General features: G+C 36.5%; 1 protein-coding gene and 1 long non-coding RNA gene across 2 annotated transcripts in view; one reads left to right on the forward strand and one right to left on the reverse strand.

Annotated features, from left to right (window-relative positions):
* LOC103029841 (cytochrome P450 2B4) overlaps nucleotides 1–20,949 on the forward strand; it is a 281,849-nt gene that overhangs the window by 52,344 nt on the left and 208,556 nt on the right. The gene's annotated exons all lie outside the window — the stretch shown is intronic.
* LOC125780539 (uncharacterized) lies at nucleotides 13,160–16,449 on the reverse strand. The gene is made up of 3 exons (XR_007423767.1): nucleotides 16,132–16,449; nucleotides 14,457–14,828; nucleotides 13,160–13,408 (listed from the first exon to the last, which is right to left on the reverse strand). It is a non-coding gene; the product is annotated as an uncharacterized LOC125780539 (long non-coding RNA).

Genomic DNA, 20,949 nt, shown 5'->3' on the forward strand with positions numbered 1-20,949 from the left:
TTTTAATATCTTTTACAAAAGTTTACTTATTTTACAATGTCCTTCCTACTTTCAATCAAGTTTGTCATGAGCTCTTTAGTGAGTTGGTTAAGCTCCGTTGTGGCATTTGCTTTGTATTTGCTGTGGCCTTTTTAATATATAAAATAGGAACTCACACTGACCAACACAGTGTCATGTGACCTGTGACATAGAGCTTTCCCATGATGCATTGGGGTGCAGTTGAATTTTAAATTTGATTAATCATTAAGGAATTGTGTATGGAAGATTTTTTCTGAGGTATTGTGGTGTTAGTTTGTGGTGAAATAGATGTTTGTGGGTTGTTGTTTTGTGTTTTTTGGTGTTTTTGGGTAATTCTGAGCAGTCACCATGAAGAAGTAAAGCGTGCTTGGACATGGCTTTAAAAGGCCCCCGTCTCCCAAGCCCTAATGTATTGGCTCTGTAGTCATTACTGAGCACTGGGAAACTGGTACTTGTCTAAAGCATGTCATATCAAAAACACAAGGGAAATCTAATGGGAAAAAGTGGGTATTCAGGGAAATAAGTGGAATTTATTATTATTATTTTTTTCTTCTCTTTACTTTTTAATATCTTTTACAAAAGTTTACTTATTTTACAATGTCCTTCCTACTTTCAATCAAGTTTGTCATGAGCTCTTTAGTGAGTTGGTTAAGCTCCGTTGTGGCATTTGCTTTGTATTTGCTGTGGCCTTTTTAATATATAAAATAGGAACTCACACTGACCCACACAGTGTCATGTGACCTGTGACATAGAGCTTTCCCATGATGCATTGGGGTGCAGTTGAATTTTAAATTTGATTAAAAATTAAGGAATCGTGTATGGAAGATTTTTTCTGAGGTATTGTGGTGTTAGTTTGTGGTGAAATAGATGTTTGTGGGTTGTTGTTTTGTTTTTTTGGTGTTTTTGGGTAATTCTGAGCAGTCACCATGAAGAAGTAAAGCGTGCTTGGACCGTGCTTTAAAAGGCCCCCGTCTCCCAAGCCCTAATGTATTGGCTCTGTAGTCATTACTGAGCACTGGGAAACTGGTACTTGTCTAAAGCATGTCATATCAAAAACACAAGGGAAATCTAATGGGAAAAAGTGGGTATTCAGGGAAATAAGTGGAATTTTTTTTTTTTTTTTCTTCTCTTTACTTTTTAATATCTTTTACAAAAGTTTACTTATTTTACAATGTCCTTCCTACTTTCAATCAAGTTTGTCATGAGCTCTTTAGTGAGTTGGTTAAGCTCCGTTGTGGCATTTGCTTTGTATTTGCTGTGGCCTTTTTAATATATAAAATAGGAACTCACACTGACCCACACAGTGTCATGTGACCTGTGACATAGAGCTTTCCCATGATGCATTGGGGTGCAGTTGAATTTTAAATTTGATTAATCATTAAGGAATCGTGTATGGAAGATTTTTTCTGAGGTATTGTGGTGTTAGTTTGTGGTGAAATAGATGTTTGTGGGTTGTTGTTTTGTGTTTTTTGGTGTTTTTGGGTAATTCTGAGCAGTCACCATGAAGAAGTAAAGCGTGCTTGGACCGTGCTTTAAAAGGCCCCCGTCTCCCAAGCCATAATGTATTGGCTCTCTAGTCATTACTGAGCACTGGGAAACTGGTACTTGTCTAAAGCATGTCATATCAAAAACACAAGGGAAATCTAATGGGAAAAAGAGGGTATTCTGGGAAATGAGTGGAATTTATTATTATTTTTTTTTTCTTCTCTTTACTTTTTAATATCTTTTACAAAAGTTTACTTATTTTACAATGTCCTTCCTACTTTCAATCAAGTTTGTCATGAGCTCTTTAGTGAGTTGGTTAAGCTCCGTTGTGGCATTTGCTTTGTATTTGCTGTGGCCTTTTTAATATATAAAATAGGAACTCACACTGACCCACACAGTGTCATGTGACCTGTGACATAGAGCTTTCCCATGATGCATTGGGGTGCAGTTGAATTTTAAATTTGATTAAAAATTAAGGAATTGTGTATGGAAGATTTTTTCTGAGGTTATGTGGTGTTAGTTTGTGGTGAAATAGATGTTTGTGGGTTGTTGTTTTGTGTTTTTTGGTGTTTTTGGGTAATTCTGAGCAGTCACCATGAAGAAGTAAAGCGTGCTTGGACATGGCTTTAAAAGGCCCCGGTCTCCCAAGCCCTAATGTATTGGCTCTCTAGTCATTACTGAGCACTGGGAAACTGGTACTTGTCTAAAGCATGTCATATCAAAAACACAAGGGAAATCTAATGGGAAAAAGTGGGTATTCAGGGAAATAAGTGGAATTTATTATTATTTTTTTTTTCTTCTCTTTACTTTTTAATATCTTTTACAAAAGTTTACTTATTTTACAATGTCCTTCCTACTTTCAATCAAGTTTGTCATGAGCTCTTTAGTGAGTTGGTTAAGCTCCGTTGTGGCATTTGCTTTGTATTTGCTGTGGCCTTTTTAATATATAAAATAGGAACTCACACTGACCCACACAGTGTCATGTGACCTGTGACATAGAGCTTTCCCATGATGCATTGGGGTGCAGTTGAATTTTAAATTTGATTAATCATTAAGGAATTGTGTATGGAAGATTTTTTCTGAGGTATTGTGGTGTTAGTTTGTGGTGAAATAGATGTTTGTGGGTTGTTGTTTTGTGTTTTTTGGTGTTTTTGGGTAATTCTGAGCAGTCACCATGAAGAAGTAAAGCGTGCTTGGACATGGCTTTAAAAGGCCCCCGTCTCCCAAGCCCTAATGTATTGGCTCTGTAGTCATTACTGAGCACTGGGAAACTGGTACTTGTCTAAAGCATGTCATATCAAAAACACAAGGGAAATCTAATGGGAAAAAGTGGGTATTCAGGGAAATAAGTGGAATTTATTATTATTATTTTTTTCTTCTCTTTACTTTTTAATATCTTTTACAAAAGTTTACTTATTTTACAATGTCCTTCCTACTTTCAATCAAGTTTGTCATGAGCTCTTTAGTGAGTTGGTTAAGCTCCGTTGTGGCATTTGCTTTGTATTTGCTGTGGCCTTTTTAATATATAAAATAGGAACTCACACTGACCCACACAGTGTCATGTGACCTGTGACATAGAGCTTTCCCATGATGCATTGGGGTGCAGTTGAATTTTAAATTTGATTAAAAATTAAGGAATCGTGTATGGAAGATTTTTTCTGAGGTATTGTGGTGTTAGTTTGTGGTGAAATAGATGTTTGTGGGTTGTTGTTTTGTTTTTTTGGTGTTTTTGGGTAATTCTGAGCAGTCACCATGAAGAAGTAAAGCGTGCTTGGACCGTGCTTTAAAAGGCCCCCGTCTCCCAAGCCCTAATGTATTGGCTCTGTAGTCATTACTGAGCACTGGGAAACTGGTACTTGTCTAAAGCATGTCATATCAAAAACACAAGGGAAATCTAATGGGAAAAAGTGGGTATTCAGGGAAATAAGTGGAATTTTTTTTTTTTTTTTCTTCTCTTTACTTTTTAATATCTTTTACAAAAGTTTACTTATTTTACAATGTCCTTCCTACTTTCAATCAAGTTTGTCATGAGCTCTTTAGTGAGTTGGTTAAGCTCCGTTGTGGCATTTGCTTTGTATTTGCTGTGGCCTTTTTAATATATAAAATAGGAACTCACACTGACCCACACAGTGTCATGTGACCTGTGACATAGAGCTTTCCCATGATGCATTGGGGTGCAGTTGAATTTTAAATTTGATTAATCATTAAGGAATTGTGTATGGAAGATTTTTTCTGAGGTATTGTGGTGTTAGTTTGTGGTGAAATAGATGTTTGTGGGTTGTTGTTTTGTGTTTTTTGGTGTTTTTGGGTAATTCTGAGCAGTCACCATGAAGAAGTAAAGCGTGCTTGGACCGTGCTTTAAAAGGCCCCCGTCTCCCAAGCCCTAATGTATTGGCTCTGTAGTCATTACTGAGCACTGGGAAACTGGTACTTGTCTAAAGCATGTCATATCAAAAACACAAGGGAAATCTAATGGGAAAAAGTGGGTATTCAGGGAAATAAGTGGAATTTATTATTATTATTTTTTTCTTCTCTTTACTTTTTAATATCTTTTACAAAAGTTTACTTATTTTACAATGTCCTTCCTACTTTCAATCAAGTTTGTCATGAGCTCTTTAGTGAGTTGGTTAAGCTCCGTTGTGGCATTTGCTTTGTATTTGCTGTGGCCTTTTTAATATATAAAATAGGAACTCACACTGACCCACACAGTGTCATGTGACCTGTGACATAGAGCTTTCCCATGATGCATTGGGGTGCAGTTGAATTTTAAATTTGATTAATAATTAAGGAATTGTGTATGGAAGATTTTTTCTGAGGTATTGTGGTGTTAGTTTGTGGTGAAATAGATGTTTGTGGGTTGTTGCTTTGTGTTTTTTGGTGTTATTGGGTAATTCTGAGCAGTCACCATGAAGAAGTAAAGCGTGCTTGGACCGTGCTTTAAAAGTCCCCCGTCTCCCAAGCCATAATGTATTGGCTCTGTAGTCATTACTGAGCACTGGGAAACTGGTACTTGTCTAAAGCATGTCATATCAAAAACACAAGGGAAATCTAATGGGAAAAAGTGGGTATTCAGGGAAATAAGTGGAATTTATTATTATTTTTTTTTCTTCTCTTTACTTTTTAATATCTTTTACAAAAGTTTACTTATTTTACAATGTCCTTCCTACTTTCAATCAAGTTTGTCATGAGCTCTTTAGTGAGTTGGTTAAGCTCCGTTGTGGCATTTGCTTTGTATTTGCTGTGGCCTTTTTAATATATAAAATAGGAACTCACACTGACCCACACAGTGTCATGTGACCTGTGACATAGAGCTTTCCCATGATGCATTGGGGTGCAGTTGAATTTTAAATTTGATTAAAAATTAAGGAATTGTGTATGGAAGATTTTTTCTGAGGTATTGTGGTGTTAGTTTGTGGTGAAATAGATGTTTGTGGGTTGTTGTTTTGTGTTTTTTGGTGTTTTTTGGTAATTCTGAGCAGTCACCATGAAGAAGTAAAGCGTGCTTGGACATGGCTTTAAAAGGCCCCCGTCTCCCAAGCCCTAATGTGTTGGATCTGTAGTCATTACTGAGCACTGGGAAACTGGTACTTGTCTAAAGCATGTCATATCAAAAACACAAGGGAAATCTAATGGGAAAAAGTGGGTTTTCAGGGAAATAAGTGGAATTTATTTTTTTTTTCTTCTCTTTACTTTTTAATATCTTTTACAAAAGTTTACTTATTTTACAATGTCCTTCCTACTTTCAATCAAGTTTGTCATGAGCTCTTTAGTGAGTTGGTTAAGCTCCGTTGTGGCATTTGCTTTGTATTTGCTGTGGCCTTTTTAATATATAAAATAGGAACTCACACTGACCCACACAGTGTCATGTGACCTGTGACATAGAGCTTTCCCATGATGCATTGGGGTGCAGTTGAATTTTAAATTTGATTAAAAATTAAGGAATTGTGTATGGAAGATTTTTTCTGAGGCATTGTGGTGTTAGTTTGTGGTGAAATAGATGTTTGTGGGTTGTTGTTTTGTTTTTTTGGTGTTTTTGGGTAATTCTGAGCAGTCACCATGAAGAAGTAAAGCGTGCTTGGACATGGCTTTAAAAGGCCCCCGTCTCCCAAGCCCTAATGTATTATCTCTGTAGTCATTACTGAGCACTGGGAAACTGGTACTTGTCTAAAGCATGTCATATCAAAAACACAAGGGAAATCTAATGGGAAAAAGTGGGTATTCAGGGAAATAAGTGGAATTTATTATTATTTTTTTTTCTTCTCTTTACTTTTTAATATCTTTTACAAAAGTTTACTTATTTTACAATGTCCTTCCTACATTCAATCAAGTTTGTCATGAGCTCTTTAGTGAGTTGGTTAAGCTCCGTTGTGGCATTTGCTTTGTATTTGCTGTGGCCTTTTTAATATATAAAATAGGAACTCACACTGACCCACACAGTGTCATGTGACCTGTGACATAGAGCTTTCCCATGATTCATTGGGGTGCAGTTGAATTTTAAATTTGATTAAAAATTAAGGAATCGTGTATGGAAGATTTTTTCTGAGGTATTGTGGTGTTAGTTTGTGGTGAAATAGATGTTTGTGGGTTGTTGCTTTGTGTTTTTTGGTGTTATTGGGTAATTCTGAGCAGTCACCATGAAGAAGTAAAGCGTGCTTGGACCGTGCTTTAAAAGGCCCCCGTCTCCCAAGCCCTAATGTATTGGCTCTGTAGTCATTACTGAGCACTGGGAAACTGGTACTTGTCTAAAGCATGTCATATCAAAAACACAAGGGAAATCTAATGGGAAAAAGTGGGTATTCAGGGAAATAAGTGGAATTTATTATTTTTTTTTTCTTCTCTTTACTTTTTAATATCTTTTACAAAAGTTTACTTATTTTACAATGTCCTTCCTACTTTCAATCAAGTTTGTCATGAGCTCTTTAGTGAGTTGGTTAAGCTCCGTTGTGGCATTTGCTTTGTATTTGCTGTGGCCTTTTTAATATATAAAATAGGAACTCACACTGACCCACACAGTGTCATGTGACCTGTGACATAGAGCTTTCCCATGATGCATTGGGGTGCAGTTGAATTTTAAATTTGATTAAAAATTAAGGAATTGTGTATGGAAGATTTTTTCTGAGGTATTGTGGTGTTAGTTTGTGGTGAAATAGATGTTTGTGGGTTGTTGCTTTGTGTTTTTTGGTGTTATTGGGTAATTCTGAGCAGTCACCATGAAGAAGTAAAGCGTGCTTGGACCGTGCTTTAAAAGGCCCCCGTCTCCCAAGCCCTAATGTATTGGCTCTCTAGTCATTACTGAGCACTGGGAAACTGGTACTTGTCTAAAGCATGTCATATCAAAAACACAAGGGGAATCTAATGGGAAAAAGTGGGTATTCAGGGAAATAAGTGGAATTTATTATAATTTTTTTTCTTCTCTTTACTTTTTAATATCTTTTACAAAAGTTTACTTATTTTACAATGTCCTTCCTACATTCAATCAAGTTTGTCATGAGCTCTTTAGTGAGTTGGTTAAGCTCCGTTGTGGCATTTGCTTTGTATTTGCTGTGGCCTTTTTAATATATAAAATAGGAACTCACACTGACCCACACAGTGTCATGTGACCTGTGACATAGAGCTTTCCCATGATTCATTGGGGTGCAGTTGAATTTTAAATTTGATTAAAAATTAAGGAATCGTGTATGGAAGATTTTTTCTGAGGTATTGTGGTGTTAGTTTGTGGTGAAATAGATGTTTGTGGGTTGTTGCTTTGTGTTTTTTGGTGTTATTGGGTAATTCTGAGCAGTCACCATGAAGAAGTAAAGCGTGCTTGGACCGTGCTTTAAAAGGCCCCCGTCTCCCAAGCCCTAATGTATTGGCTCTCTAGTCATTACTGAGCACTGGGAAACTGGTACTTGTCTAAAGCATGTCATATCAAAAACACAAGGGGAATCTAATGGGAAAAAGTGGGTATTCAGGGAAATAAGTGGAATTTATTATAATTTTTTTTCTTCTCTTTACTTTTTAATATCTTTTACAAAAGTTTACTTATTTTACAATGTCCTTCCTACATTCAATCAAGTTTGTCATGAGCTCTTTAGTGAGTTGGTTAAGCTCCGTTGTGGCATTTGCTTTGTATTTGCTGTGGCCTTTTTAATATATAAAATAGGAACTCACACTGACCCACACAGTGTCATGTGACCTGTGACATAGAGCTTTCCCATGATTCATTGGGGTGCAGTTGAATTTTAAATTTGATTAAAAATTAAGGAATCGTGTATGGAAGATTTTTTCTGAGGTATTGTGGTGTTAGTTTGTGGTGAAATAGATGTTTGTGGGTTGTTGCTTTGTGTTTTTTGGTGTTATTGGGTAATTCTGAGCAGTCACCATGAAGAAGTAAAGCGTGCTTGGACCGTGCTTTAAAAGGCCCCCGTCTCCCAAGCCATAATGTATTGGCTCTGTAGTCATTACTGAGCACTGGGAAACTGGTACTTGTCTAAAGCATGTCATATCAAAAACACAAGGGAAATCTAATGGGAAAAAGTGGGTATTCAGGGAAATAAGTGGAATTTATTTTTTTTTTTTTCTTCTCTTTACTTTTTAATATCTTTTACAAAAGTTTACTTATTTTACAATGTCCTTCCTACTTTCAATCAAGTTTGTCATGAGCTCTTTAGTGAGTTGGTTAAGCTCCGTTGTGGCATTTGCTTTGTATTTGCTGTGGCCTTTTTAATATATAAAATAGGAACTCACACTGACCCACACAGTGTCATGTGACCTGTGACATAGAGCTTTCCCATGATGCATTGGGGTGCAGTTGAATTTTAAATTTGATTAAAAATTAAGGAATCGTGTATGGAAGATTTTTTCTGAGGTATTGTGGTGTTAGTTTGTGGTGAAATAGATGTTTGTGGGTTGTTGCTTTGTGTTTTTTGGTGTTATTGGGTAATTCTGAGCAGTCACCATGAAGAAGTAAAGCGTGCTTGGACCGTGCTTTAAAAGGCCCCCGTCTCCCAAGCCCTAATGTATTGGCTCTCTAGTCATTACTGAGCACTGGGAAACTGGTACTTGTCTAAAGCATGTCATATCAAAAACACAAGGGAAATCTAATGGGAAAAAGTGGGTATTCAGGGAAATAAGTGGAATTTATTATTATTTTTTTTTCTTCTCTTTACTTTTTAATATCTTTTACAAAAGTTTACTTATTTTACAATGTCCTTCCTACATTCAATCAAGTTTGTCATGAGCTCTTTAGTGAGTTGGTTAAGCTCCGTTGTGGCATTTGCTTTGTATTTGCTGTGGCCTTTTTAATATATAAAATAGGAACTCACACTGACCCACACAGTGTCATGTGACCTGTGACATAGAGCTTTCCCATGATTCATTGGGGTGCAGTTGAATTTTAAATTTGATTAAAAATTAAGGAATTGTGTATGGAAGATTTTTTTCTGAGGTATTGTGGTGTTAGTTTGTGGTGAAATAGATGTTTGTGGGTTGTTGTTTTGTGTTTTTTGGTGTTTTTGGGTAATTCTGAGCAGTCACCATGAAGAAGTAAAGCGTGCTTGGACATGGCTTTAAAAGGCCCCCGTCTCCCAAGCCCTAATGTATTGGCTCTGTAGTCATTACTGAGCACTGGGAAACTGGTACTTGTCTAAAGCATGTCATATCAAAAACACAAGGGAAATCTAATGGGAAAAAGTGGGTATTCAGGGAAATAAGTGGAATTTATTATTATTATTTTTTTCTTCTCTTTACTTTTTAATATCTTTTACAAAAGTTTACTTATTTTACAATGTCCTTCCTACTTTCAATCAAGTTTGTCATGAGCTCTTTAGTGAGTTGGTTAAGCTCCGTTGTGGCATTTGCTTTGTATTTGCTGTGGCCTTTTTAATATATAAAATAGGAACTCACACTGACCCACACAGTGTCATGTGACCTGTGACATAGAGCTTTCCCATGATGCATTGGGGTGCAGTTGAATTTTAAATTTGATTAAAAATTAAGGAATCGTGTATGGAAGATTTTTTCTGAGGTATTGTGGTGTTAGTTTGTGGTGAAATAGATGTTTGTGGGTTGTTGTTTTGTTTTTTTGGTGTTTTTGGGTAATTCTGAGCAGTCACCATGAAGAAGTAAAGCGTGCTTGGACATGGCTTTAAAAGGCCCCCGTCTCCCAAGCCCTAATGTGTTGGCTCTGTAGTCATTACTGAGCACTGGGAAACTGGTACTTGTCTAAAGCATGTCATATCAAAAACACAAGGAAAATCTAATGGGAAAAAGTGGGTTTTCAGGGAAATAAGTGGAATTTATTTATTTTTTTCTTCTCTTTACTTTTTAATATCTTTTACAAAAGTTTACTTATTTTACAATGTCCTTCCTACTTTCAATCAAGTTTGTCATGAGCTCTTTAGTGAGTTGGTTAAGCTCCGTTGTGGCATTTGCTTTGTATTTGCTGTGGCCTTTTTTATATATAAAATAGGAACTCACACTGACCCACACAGTGTCATGTGACCTGTGACATAGAGCTTTCCCATGATGCATTGGGGTGCAGTTGAATTTTAAATTTGATTAAAAATTAAGGAATTGTGTATGGAAGATTTTTTCTGAGGCATTGTGGTGTTAGTTTGTGGTGAAATAGATGTTTGTGGGTTGTTGTTTTGTTTTTTTGGTGTTTTTGGGTAATTCTGAGCAGTCACCATGAAGAAGTAAAGCGTGCTTGGACATGGCTTTAAAAGGCCCCCGTCTCCCAAGCCCTAATGTAGTGGCTCTGTAGTCATTACTGAGCACTGGGAAACTGGTACTTGTCTAAAGCATGTCATATCAAAAACACAAGGGAAATCTAATGGGAAAAAGTGGGTATTCAGGGAAATAAGTGGAATTTATTATTTTTTTTTTTTCTTCTCTTTACTTTTTAATATCTTTTACAAAAGTTTACTTATTTTACAATGTCCTTCCTACATTCAATCAAGTTTGTCATGAGCTCTTTAGTGAGTTGGTTAAGCTCCGTTGTGGCATTTGCTTTGTATTTGCTGTGGCCTTTTTAATATATAAAATAGGAACTCACACTGACCCACACAGTGTCATGTGACCTGTGACATAGAGCTTTCCCATGATTCATTGGGGTGCAGTTGAATTTTAAATTTGATTAAAAATTAAGGAATTGTGTATGGAAGATTTTTTCTGAGGTATTGTGGTGTTAGTTTGTGGTGAAATAGATGTTTGTGGGTTGTTGTTTTGTGTTTTTTGGTGTTTTTGGGTAATTCTGAGCAGTCACCATGAAGAAGTAAAGCGTGCTTGGACCGTGCTTTAAAAGGCCCCCGTCTCCCAAGCCCTAATGTATTGGCTCTCTAGTCATTACTGAGCACTGGGAAACTGGTACTTGTCTAAAGCATGTCATATCAAAAACACAAGGGAAATCTAATGGGAAAAAGTGGGTATTCAGGGAAATAAGTGGAATTTATTATTTTTTTTTTCTTCTCTTTACTTTTTAATATCTTTTACAAAAGTTTACTTATTTTACAATGTCCTTCCTACTTTCAATCAAGTTTGTCATGAGCTCTTTAGTGAGTTGGTTAAGCTCCGTTGTGGCATTTGCTTTGTATTTGCTGTGGCCTTTTTAATATATAAAATAGGAACTCACACTGACCCACACAGTGTCATGTGACCTGTGACATAGAACTTTCCCATGATGCATTGGGGTGCAGTTGAATTTTAAATTTGATTAAAAATTAAGGAATTGTGTATGGAAGATTTTTTCTGAGGCATTGTGGTGTTAGTTTGTGGTGAAATAGATGTTTGTGGGTTGTTGTTTTGTTTTTTTGGTGTTTTTGGGTAGTTCTGAGCAGTCACCATGAAGAAGTAAAGCGTGCTTGGACATGGCTTTAAAAGGCCCCCGTCTCCCAAGCCTTAATGTATTGGCTCTCTAGTCATTACTGAGCACTGGGAAACTGGTACTTGTCTAAAGCATGTCATATCAAAAACACAAGGGAAATCTAATGGGAAAAAGTGGGTATTCAGGGAAATAAGTGGAATTTATTATTATTTTTTTTTCTTCTCTTTACTTTTTAATATCTTTTACAAAAGTTTACTTATTTTACAATGTCCTTCCTACATTCAATCAAGTTTGTCATGAGCTCTTTAGTGAGTTGGTTAAGCTCCGTTGTGGCATTTGCTTTGTATTTGCTGTGGCCTTTTTAATATATAAAATAGGAACTCACACTGACCCACACAGTGTCATGTGACCTGTGACATAGAGCTTTCCCATGATTCATTGGGGTGCAGTTGAATTTTAAATTTGATTAAAAATTAAGGAATTGTGTATGGAAGATTTTTTTCTGAGGTATTGTGGTGTTAGTTTGTGGTGAAATAGATGTTTGTGGGTTGTTGTTTTGTGTTTTTTGGTGTTTTTGGGTAATTCTGAGCAGTCACCATGAAGAAGTAAAGCGTGCTTGGACCGTGCTTTAAATGGCCCCCATCTCCCAAGTCTAATGTATTGCCTCTGTAGTCATTACTGAGCACTGGGAAACTGGTACTTGTCTAAAGCATGTCATATCAAAAACACAAGGGAAATCTAATGGGGAAAAAGTGGGTATTCAGGGAAATAAGTGGAATTTATTATTATTTTTTTTTCTTCTCTTTACTTTTTAATATCTTTTACAAAAGTTTACTTATTTTACAATGTCCTTCCTACTTTCAATCAAGTTTGTCATGAGCTCTTTAGTGAGTTGGTTAAGCTCCGTTGTGGCATTTGCTTTGTATTTGCTGTGGCCTTTTTAATATATAAAATAGGAACTCACACTGACCCACACAGTGTCATGTGACCTGTGACATAGAGCTTTCCCATGATGCATTGGGGTGCAGTTGAATTTTAAATTTGATTAATAATTAAGGAATTGTGTATGGAAGATTTTTTCTGAGGTATTGTGGTGTTAGTTTGTGGTGAAATAGATGTTTGTGGGTTGTTGTTTTGTTTTTTTGGTGTTTTTGGGTAATTCTGAGCAGTCACCATGAAGAAGTAAAGCGTGCTTGGACATGGCTTTAAAAGGCCCCCGTCTCCCAAGCTCTAATGTATTGGCTCTGTAGTCATTACTGAGCACTGGCCCACTAAACAAAGAGACGTTGAAACGACTTCTTTTCTAGGTCATTTTTGCACGTCCAATTTTGGTCTCCTGAAGGTGCAGACTGTGACGCCAGACGACGTCTTTTTTCTGACGTCTTCTGCACGTCCAGTATTGACGTCCCCCAGACCTCCGGATAAGGGCTAATTCTAGTTTAAATTAAGTCGTTGTGGACGTCTTTTCTATGTGAAATTTACATGTATACGTTTTATAGACCAACTACTTTGAGGCTCCCTGCATAACTGTAGTGCCATTTCAGACGGTGGCAACTGTTCCATTGTTCCAGCTTCAGCAGTTAACTGGAAACGCATACAAAGCTAAGCCAAACAATTACTGGAACAGGTTCACAACCTTCTGGAACTAGTTATGCACGTTAGTTATACACAATATGCTTTACAAATAAATTGCATTTCAACCCTCTCACTTTTTTCAAAACATGTCAACCTGCAAAGAACCAGTAAAAGCAAGGGATAAATTAATTACCCCCATCTTACCACTGTTGATTTTAAATTGACCCTTTCTGTTTGGGGAAACATTAATATAATAATAAACATAATGAGTAAATCTCATTTGGGGTTAATGCCTTTATTTTACATCAACATAACATACACCTTAGATTCACACCATAACAATTTCACTAAACATTTACCTTCCCTTAAAACTATTACAGCTTTACATTACACCTTCCCTTAACAATATTATACCTTCCCTCAACACTATTACACCTTTACATTACACCTTCCCTTAACAATATTATACCTTCCCTTAACACTATTACACCTTCCCTCAAAACTATTACACCTTTAACATTACACCTTCCCTTAACAATATTATACCTTCCCTCAACACTATTACACCTTTACATTACACCAGGGGTCTCAGTACCGGCCCACGCGGTTTCATACGGCCCCTCACGGGTTAACAAAATAAACATACATCTGGCCCGCAATTCAGTTTAATTATTTATGCTTTATTATGTTCGTTTTCATATTTTATCTTAACTTGTATTTTGGTGTGTGTGTGTGGTTTTTTTTTTTTTTTTGCTTACGCTGCGTTGCCTGCTTTAGTAGTCTTCAGTAGCCTTCAACAGTCTAACCTTGCTGCCGTGGTGTGTCCACTAAACTCCGTAGTTATAAACATCCTGAGGTTAGCAGCGCGCTAACTGACCTGTTTATAATGTAATCCCAGCAGTGCCTCCGTGACGCTGCTCTAACCTGCTGCTGTTAGCTGCTTGGGCTGAAAGATGAACTGTAGAGAGCTGTATTATCCAGTTAGTGGGGTTATTTTATTTCATACACAGAAGAACTTAACAAATTTCATAACGCTCCAGACTGGCTCAGCTGAGTCCTGTAGCCCGTGGCTGGGCTGTAGCTCTGACTAAGCAAAGACTGCGGGCTTGTGGTGCTGCAGCTGCAGCTCCGACTAGTGGTTGGATGAGGAACTGCTAAATCTGAGGAAATGCTAAATCTGTCACAGCTCACAATTTTTGATTTTATATATATTAAGCCTTATTTCAGTATCAAACGTTTTGATCAAAGTTAATATAACTTGTACTTGATGTAATTTCTATTCACTTGAATAGTTTGGTTCTTGATTGATGGAGTTTTTGGATTTCATAACATGACAAATTAAAAGGATTTATGTTAATAGAGCAACAAGCAAACATTTTTCCATGCAACTGTAATATTTGATTGAATAAATAGTATATTGAGAGTTATTTAACATTAAGGAGTAATTACATTCATTTTATATTACATCTGGTTACATTTTCTTATATTTGTAAGTTACATCTGGCCCTCAGAGGACAGCCAATATGTCAATGTGGCCCTCGGCAAAAATGAGTTTGAGACCCCTGCATTACACCTTCCCTTAACAATATTATACCTTCCCTTAACACTATTACACCTTTAACATTACCCCTTCCCTCAACACTATTACACCTTTAACATTACCCCTTCCCTCAACACTATTACACCTTCCCTCAACACTATCACACCTTTAACATTACACCTTCCCTCAACACTATCACACCTTTCCACTACACCTTCCCTTAACACCATTACAACTTTACATTACACCTTTCCATTACACCTTCCCTTAACATCATTATACTTTCATTAAGATTCTAGGTCCTGAGAGACAGCGGTGTGTCCTCCACGTCTTTGTGGTGCATGTTTGAGATGCTCCGAAGTATGAAGTCCTCGGTGGCTGTCCCGTCACATTTCATGACTCCATCTGCACAAGTAGAAAAAGACAAATTAGAAATCTCAGAAAATGTTGAAGATGGCCATTTATTTTTGTCCCACAACAAACTATTTTAAATTGCCTTATTTATGTAATATTCACATAAACTTACTTCTTCACACTATGGCTTAGCTAACGCTAAGCTAACGGCGGGAATACACATTTAACACCTGACGAGAATTATCGTGCCGTTTTAATTCTCACACATCATATTAAGCTATTTTAATTATTTTTTTCCCACAACAAACTATTTTAAATTGCCTTATTTATGTAATATTCACATAAACTTACTTCTTCATGCTATGGCTTAGCTAATGCTAAGCTAACGATAAGCTAACGCTAAGCTAAAGTCGGGAATACACATTTAACACCTGACGAGAATTATCGTGCCGTTTTAATTCTCACACATCATATTAAGCTATTTTAATATTTTTTTCCCCACAACAAACTATTTTAAATTGCCTTATTTATGTAATATTCACATAAACTTACTTCTTCATGCTATGGCTTAGCTAATGCTAAGCTAACGATAAGCTAACGCTAAGCTAAAGGCGGGAATACACATTTAACACCTGACGAGAATTATCGTGCCGTTTTAATTCTCACACATCATATTAAGCTATTTTAATATTTTTTTTCCCACAACAAACTATTTTAAATTGCCTTATTTATGTAATATTAACATAAACTTACTTCTTCATGCTATGGCTTAGCTAACGCTAAGCTAATGCTAAGCTAAAGGCGGGAAAACACATTTAACACCTGACCAGAATTATCGTGCCGTTTTAATTCTCACACATCATATTAAGCTATTTTAATAAATGTTTTCCCACAACAAACTATTTTAAATTGCCTTATTTATGTAATATTAACATAAACTTACTTCTTCAGGCTATTCAAAATGCACTTGATATTGCCCCCAGTTGCCTAGGTTAATTGTGGGTGCCACAAACTTATATAACTTAACGCTAGCTTAGCGAATTTAGCCAAAGACGGTTCTTTGATTTAGCTTAGATTGGCTTATCAGCCTAGCTCTGGTTAGTGCATTGACTTAATGACCGGACAATGCTTCTACGTTAAAGCTTCGGTTACAGTAAATATTATTTGCATTACGGTCGTTCTCAAAAGTAATTCCAATTCCATTTTAACTATGGCCACTGTTTAGCTATCGTTAGCTAGCTAGCTAGTTAGCTAACTGCCTGGGAAGAGAGGCAACGCCAGCAGGTTCAGGTTAAGACCACAGAGCTAAAACAACTAACACTACAAATACATTAACTTATACATATCATCTTACCTTATAGCTTGGCAGCTGAGTCCGGTCCGGAGCGGAGCTGAGCTGAGCGAGCTGAACTGAATGAGCTGAGCTGAGCTGAGCTGAGCTACTGCAGCAGCCAAAAAATGTTTAGCGTGTTTTGCCTCGGCATATCAGAGTGGAGTTTATGATGACGTGCGGTCTCAGCAAATCAGAGTGGCGTTGACTGGTTGAAATCAACTTAACAATTTTCCACATAAATTGCATTTCCAAATAAAAATAAAAACATACGTAAATAAATACCTACATTCGTTAATTAATTAAATAGATAAAAAATATAATACTCAAATAAATAATTAGAAATAAATGATGCTTAATCATAAATAATCTATATTCATAGTGATTAACAATATTGAGAACAACAATTTTGACATACATTTAAAAATAAATATATTCTTAAATAATGTTAATTTCCTGCACCTGTATTAGACGTCCCCATGACGTCCAAAAAAGTGACCTAGTCCGACGTTCAAATGTTTAACTGCATATTGACGTCCAAGTGGGGTCATAGTTAGACGTCCAAATAGCGGACCTAGTTTGCACGTCGTGTAGACGTACAGAATTGGTCTTGGACCGACCGACGCAATATAGACATGATCTGCACGTCCATAAGACGTCTAATGTTTAGTGGGGGGAAACTGGTACTTGTCTAAAGCATGTCATATCAAAAACAAAAGGGAAATCTAATGGGAAAAAGTGGGTATTCAGGGAAATAAGTGGAATTTATTATTTTTTTTTTTCTTCTCTTTACTTTTTAATATCTTTTACAAAAGTTTACTTATTTTACAATGTCCTTCCTACATTCAATCAAGTTTGTCATGAGCTCTTTAGTGAGTTGGTTAAGCTCCGTTGTGGCATTTGCTTTGTATTTGCTGTGGCCTTTTTAATATATAAAATAGGAACTCACACTGACCCACACAGTGTCATGTGACCTGTGACATAGAGCTTTCCCATGATGCATTGGGGTGCAGTTGAATTTTAAATTTGATTAAAAATTAAGGAATTGTGTATGGAAGACTTTTTCTGAGGCATTGTGGTGTTAGTTTGTGGTGAAATAGATGTTTGTGGGTTGTTGTTTTGTTTTTTTGGTGTTTTTCGGTAATTCTGAGCAGTCACCATGAAGAAGTAAAGCGTGCTTGGACATGGCTTTAAAAGGCCCCCGTCTCCCAAGCCCTAATGTATTGGCTCTCTAGTCATTACTGAGCACTGGGAAACTGGTACTTGTCTAAAGCATGTCATATCAAAAACACAAGGGAAATCTAATGGGAAAAAGTGGGTATTCAGGGAAATAAGTGGAATTTATTATTATTTTTTTTCTTCTCTTTACTTTTTATTATCTTTTACAAAAGTTTACTTATTTTACAATGTCCTTCCTACATTCAATCAAGTTTGTCATGAGCTCTTTAGTGAGTTGGTTAAGCTCCGTTGTGGCATTTGCTTTGTATTTGCTGTGGCCTTTTTAATATATAAAATAGGAACTCACACTGACCCACACAGTGTCATGTGACCTGTGACATAGAGCTTTCCCATGATTCATTGGGGTGCAGTTGAATTTTAAATTTGATTAAAAATTAAGGAATTGTGTATGGAAGATTTTTTCTGAGGTATTGTGGTGTTAGTTTGTGGTGAAATAGATGTTTGTGGGTTGTTGTTTTGTGTTTTTTGGTGTTTTTGGGTAATTCTGAGCAGTCACCATGAAGAAGTAAAGCGTGCTTGGACCGTGCTTTAAAAGGCCCCCGTCTCCCAAGCCCTAATGTATTGGCTCTGTAGTCATTACTGAGCACTGGGAAACTGGTACTTGTCTAAAGCATGTAATATCAAAAACACAAGGGAAATCTAATGGGAAAAAGTGGGTATTCAGGGAAATAAGTGGAATTTATTATTATTTTTTTTTCTTCTCTTTACTTTTTAATATCTTTTACAAAAGTTTACTTATTTTACAATGTCCTTCCTACTTTCAATCAAGTTTGTCATGAGCTCTTTAGTGAGTTGGTTAAGCTCCGTTGTGGCATTTGCTTTGTATTTGCTGTGGCCTTTTTAATATATAAAATAGGAACTCACACTGACCCACACAGTGTCATGTGACCTGTGACATAGAGCTTTCCCATGATGCATTGGGGTGCAGTTGAATTTTAAATTTGATTAAAAATTAAGGAATTGTGTATGGAAGATTTTTTCTGAGGTATTGTGGTGTTAGTTTGTGGTGAAATAGATGTTTGTGGGTTGTTGTTTTGTGTTTTTTGGTGTTTTTGGGTAATTCTGAGCAGTCACCATGAAGAAGTAAAGCGTGCTTGGACATGGCTTTAAAAGGCCCCCGTCTCCCAAGCCCTAATGTATTGGCTCTCTAGTCATTACTGAGCACTGGGAAACTGGTACTTGTCTAAAGCATGTCATATCAAAAACACAAGGGAAATCTAATGGGAAAAAGTGGGTATTCAGGGAAATAAGTGGAATTTATTATTTTTTTTTTTCTTCTCTTTACTTTTTAATATCTGTAGCGGCTCAGTGGTTTAATACCTGGTGCTAATTGAGATGTTGAAATATTTTTTTAATTGGGCGCCAGTTATTAAATTAATTTAATTAGATTAATTAATTAATTAATTAATTAATCAAATTAATTAATAACACAAGACATCTCAGGGTGTGGTTTCTACAGGTGACAGAAATTTTCATAACCAAGTTATCCAGAAAAACACACTGAAATGACAGGTTTTGTAAAATAAAAGTATTTATTAAATCACACAGATATGAGTAAATAATTCATTAAAAAGTCATAAATGTAGCCATTAGATATCAAATCATAGTGTAGAATAATAAATGAGAAATAAAAGAACAAACACGTTATAATGCTGATATGAAAGGAATAAAGATTAATATAACTATTAAGTGAGTATTTCTAAATAAGGGTCTAAGGCATTTTAAGTCTACGAAACCAATTCTTATTTCCAACCAAGCCACTCAAAATGAGTCATCTATACTAAAGACGCTCTATTAAAGACCCGACCAAACCATGACCAACAGACACCATCTGCCGAAAGATTAAACCCAGCTCTGCCTTACTCTGAGTTGTTGAAGTGGGCCTTGGTGAGTCCGCCTGGGTTGGTCGTCTGATGCTTCACCCCGAAAAAGGATCACGTGAGCCGGTCTGCAGGGTGGCTTGACTTCCTGTGTCAGCACGGAGCCCCATGAGAACCCACAGGGAAATCCCTTCGCTCTCAGGTGGCTTGCTGGTGGCCTCCGGACCGCAGGTTTCTGGGTTGGATCTGGCGGATCTCCTTTTCAGCTGTACTTTAGCTAAACTTAGATGGAATAATGCTTGGCTTCGTAGATTGTAAAATAACCTTAGATATTTTAACTAGGATAGCTAATATTAATATACTTGAAGATTAAATGCACTAGTCTAAGAAAACTAACTTAAGATGACTAAACTAACAGTCTATCCTTTATCCATCTCTGGGCTCCCTAACCTCTCTCCTCTAACTGTTTTCCTCAACTCATCTTCTCCAACTCCTTCTCTAACTGCAACTGAACTGCCAACTCCTCCAACTGAACTAAAACTGGACTCTGCTGGAAAACTCTGAAAAAAAAACTGGAAACTCTGAACTGTGTCTGCCCAGTTTACTATTAGACTCTGTGGCCTGTTTGGCCCTTGAGCTCCGATTGGCTCTGTGGCCCAAGTGTCTGTGTTTTGATTGGTCTAGGAGCAATTTCAAACTTTGGTGGGGATTCACAAAGGGCCATAAAACCCCCCCTTGCTCACATGGTCAGCATGCTTCAGAATTTTTCTAATAGATCAAACCAAAAGAAAACTCAATTAAACAGTGGATCAAAATACATTTTTCAGCATATCAGTTTGTGATGATAAATTCAGGAAACACAATCTTACAATTGAATCACAATAAATGTAATATATATATATTGCCCACAAACAGTTTTGTAATACTCAAGATAATCTTAGAAATACAATGATGGATGGTACTCTGTCAGAAAGAGATCAAGAGTCATGATATTATTTAAACCCAATTAAATCACTTAAAAGAAAATACATGATTAAACCACTGATAACCAAATAAAGCTATATTATCAAATGCTAATTAAACCTTGTTGATTCAGACTTGAATGTGTAGGAGAATTCAATCAGGACACATCCAAACACATATACCATATACCAGACACATATACCATTATTTAGTAAACATTCTATAAAACACCTTTTTTATATAGTCAATATATATGTATTTTAAGCAAAATCTTCTTAGTGAGAAATTCCTCCCCTCTGCTGTGTTTAGATAAGCGGCTGTCGTCGGAATTTACGACCGTGGGGGAAGTTGGTGAAGTTGGTGTTGGGAATGTAATTTCCAAGCTAAGAGCATTCATTTTAACTTCATGAATCTTATTTCTAAGTGGTTGCAGAAAGCACAAACCCCTAAATTGGTATAATATATTTGGTGAATTTACAATTTCCAAGGCATTCATTAAGTTTTGAACCCTCTCTCAAGTCCCGTAGTCCCGTCCTAGTGATGCAAATGTTGCAAATGTGTTGCAAATGTTCCAAATGTTTACATTAACTCCGAGGTTTATGACTTGGAGGAATGTAAACAGAATTTTACCCTAAACTCGCATTTAGGGCTCTCGGGCGAGGCTGAGTGAAGAAATAGTCAGTAAATGTCATTTTGAAATTTAAGGTTGTTTGAAAAAAAAGATTACTCCAAGGTTTTTTTAGAGTGTTCTGGGTTCGAAGTTTCCTTATAGGCCGTAAAGTGGGGGTAGTGTGTGTTTGTGTCCAAGCAATGAAGAAAT

This window comes from Astyanax mexicanus, chromosome 13 (genome assembly GCF_023375975.1).
Source record: "Astyanax mexicanus isolate ESR-SI-001 chromosome 13, AstMex3_surface, whole genome shotgun sequence".
Taxonomy (NCBI): Eukaryota; Metazoa; Chordata; class Actinopteri; order Characiformes; family Acestrorhamphidae; genus Astyanax; species Astyanax mexicanus.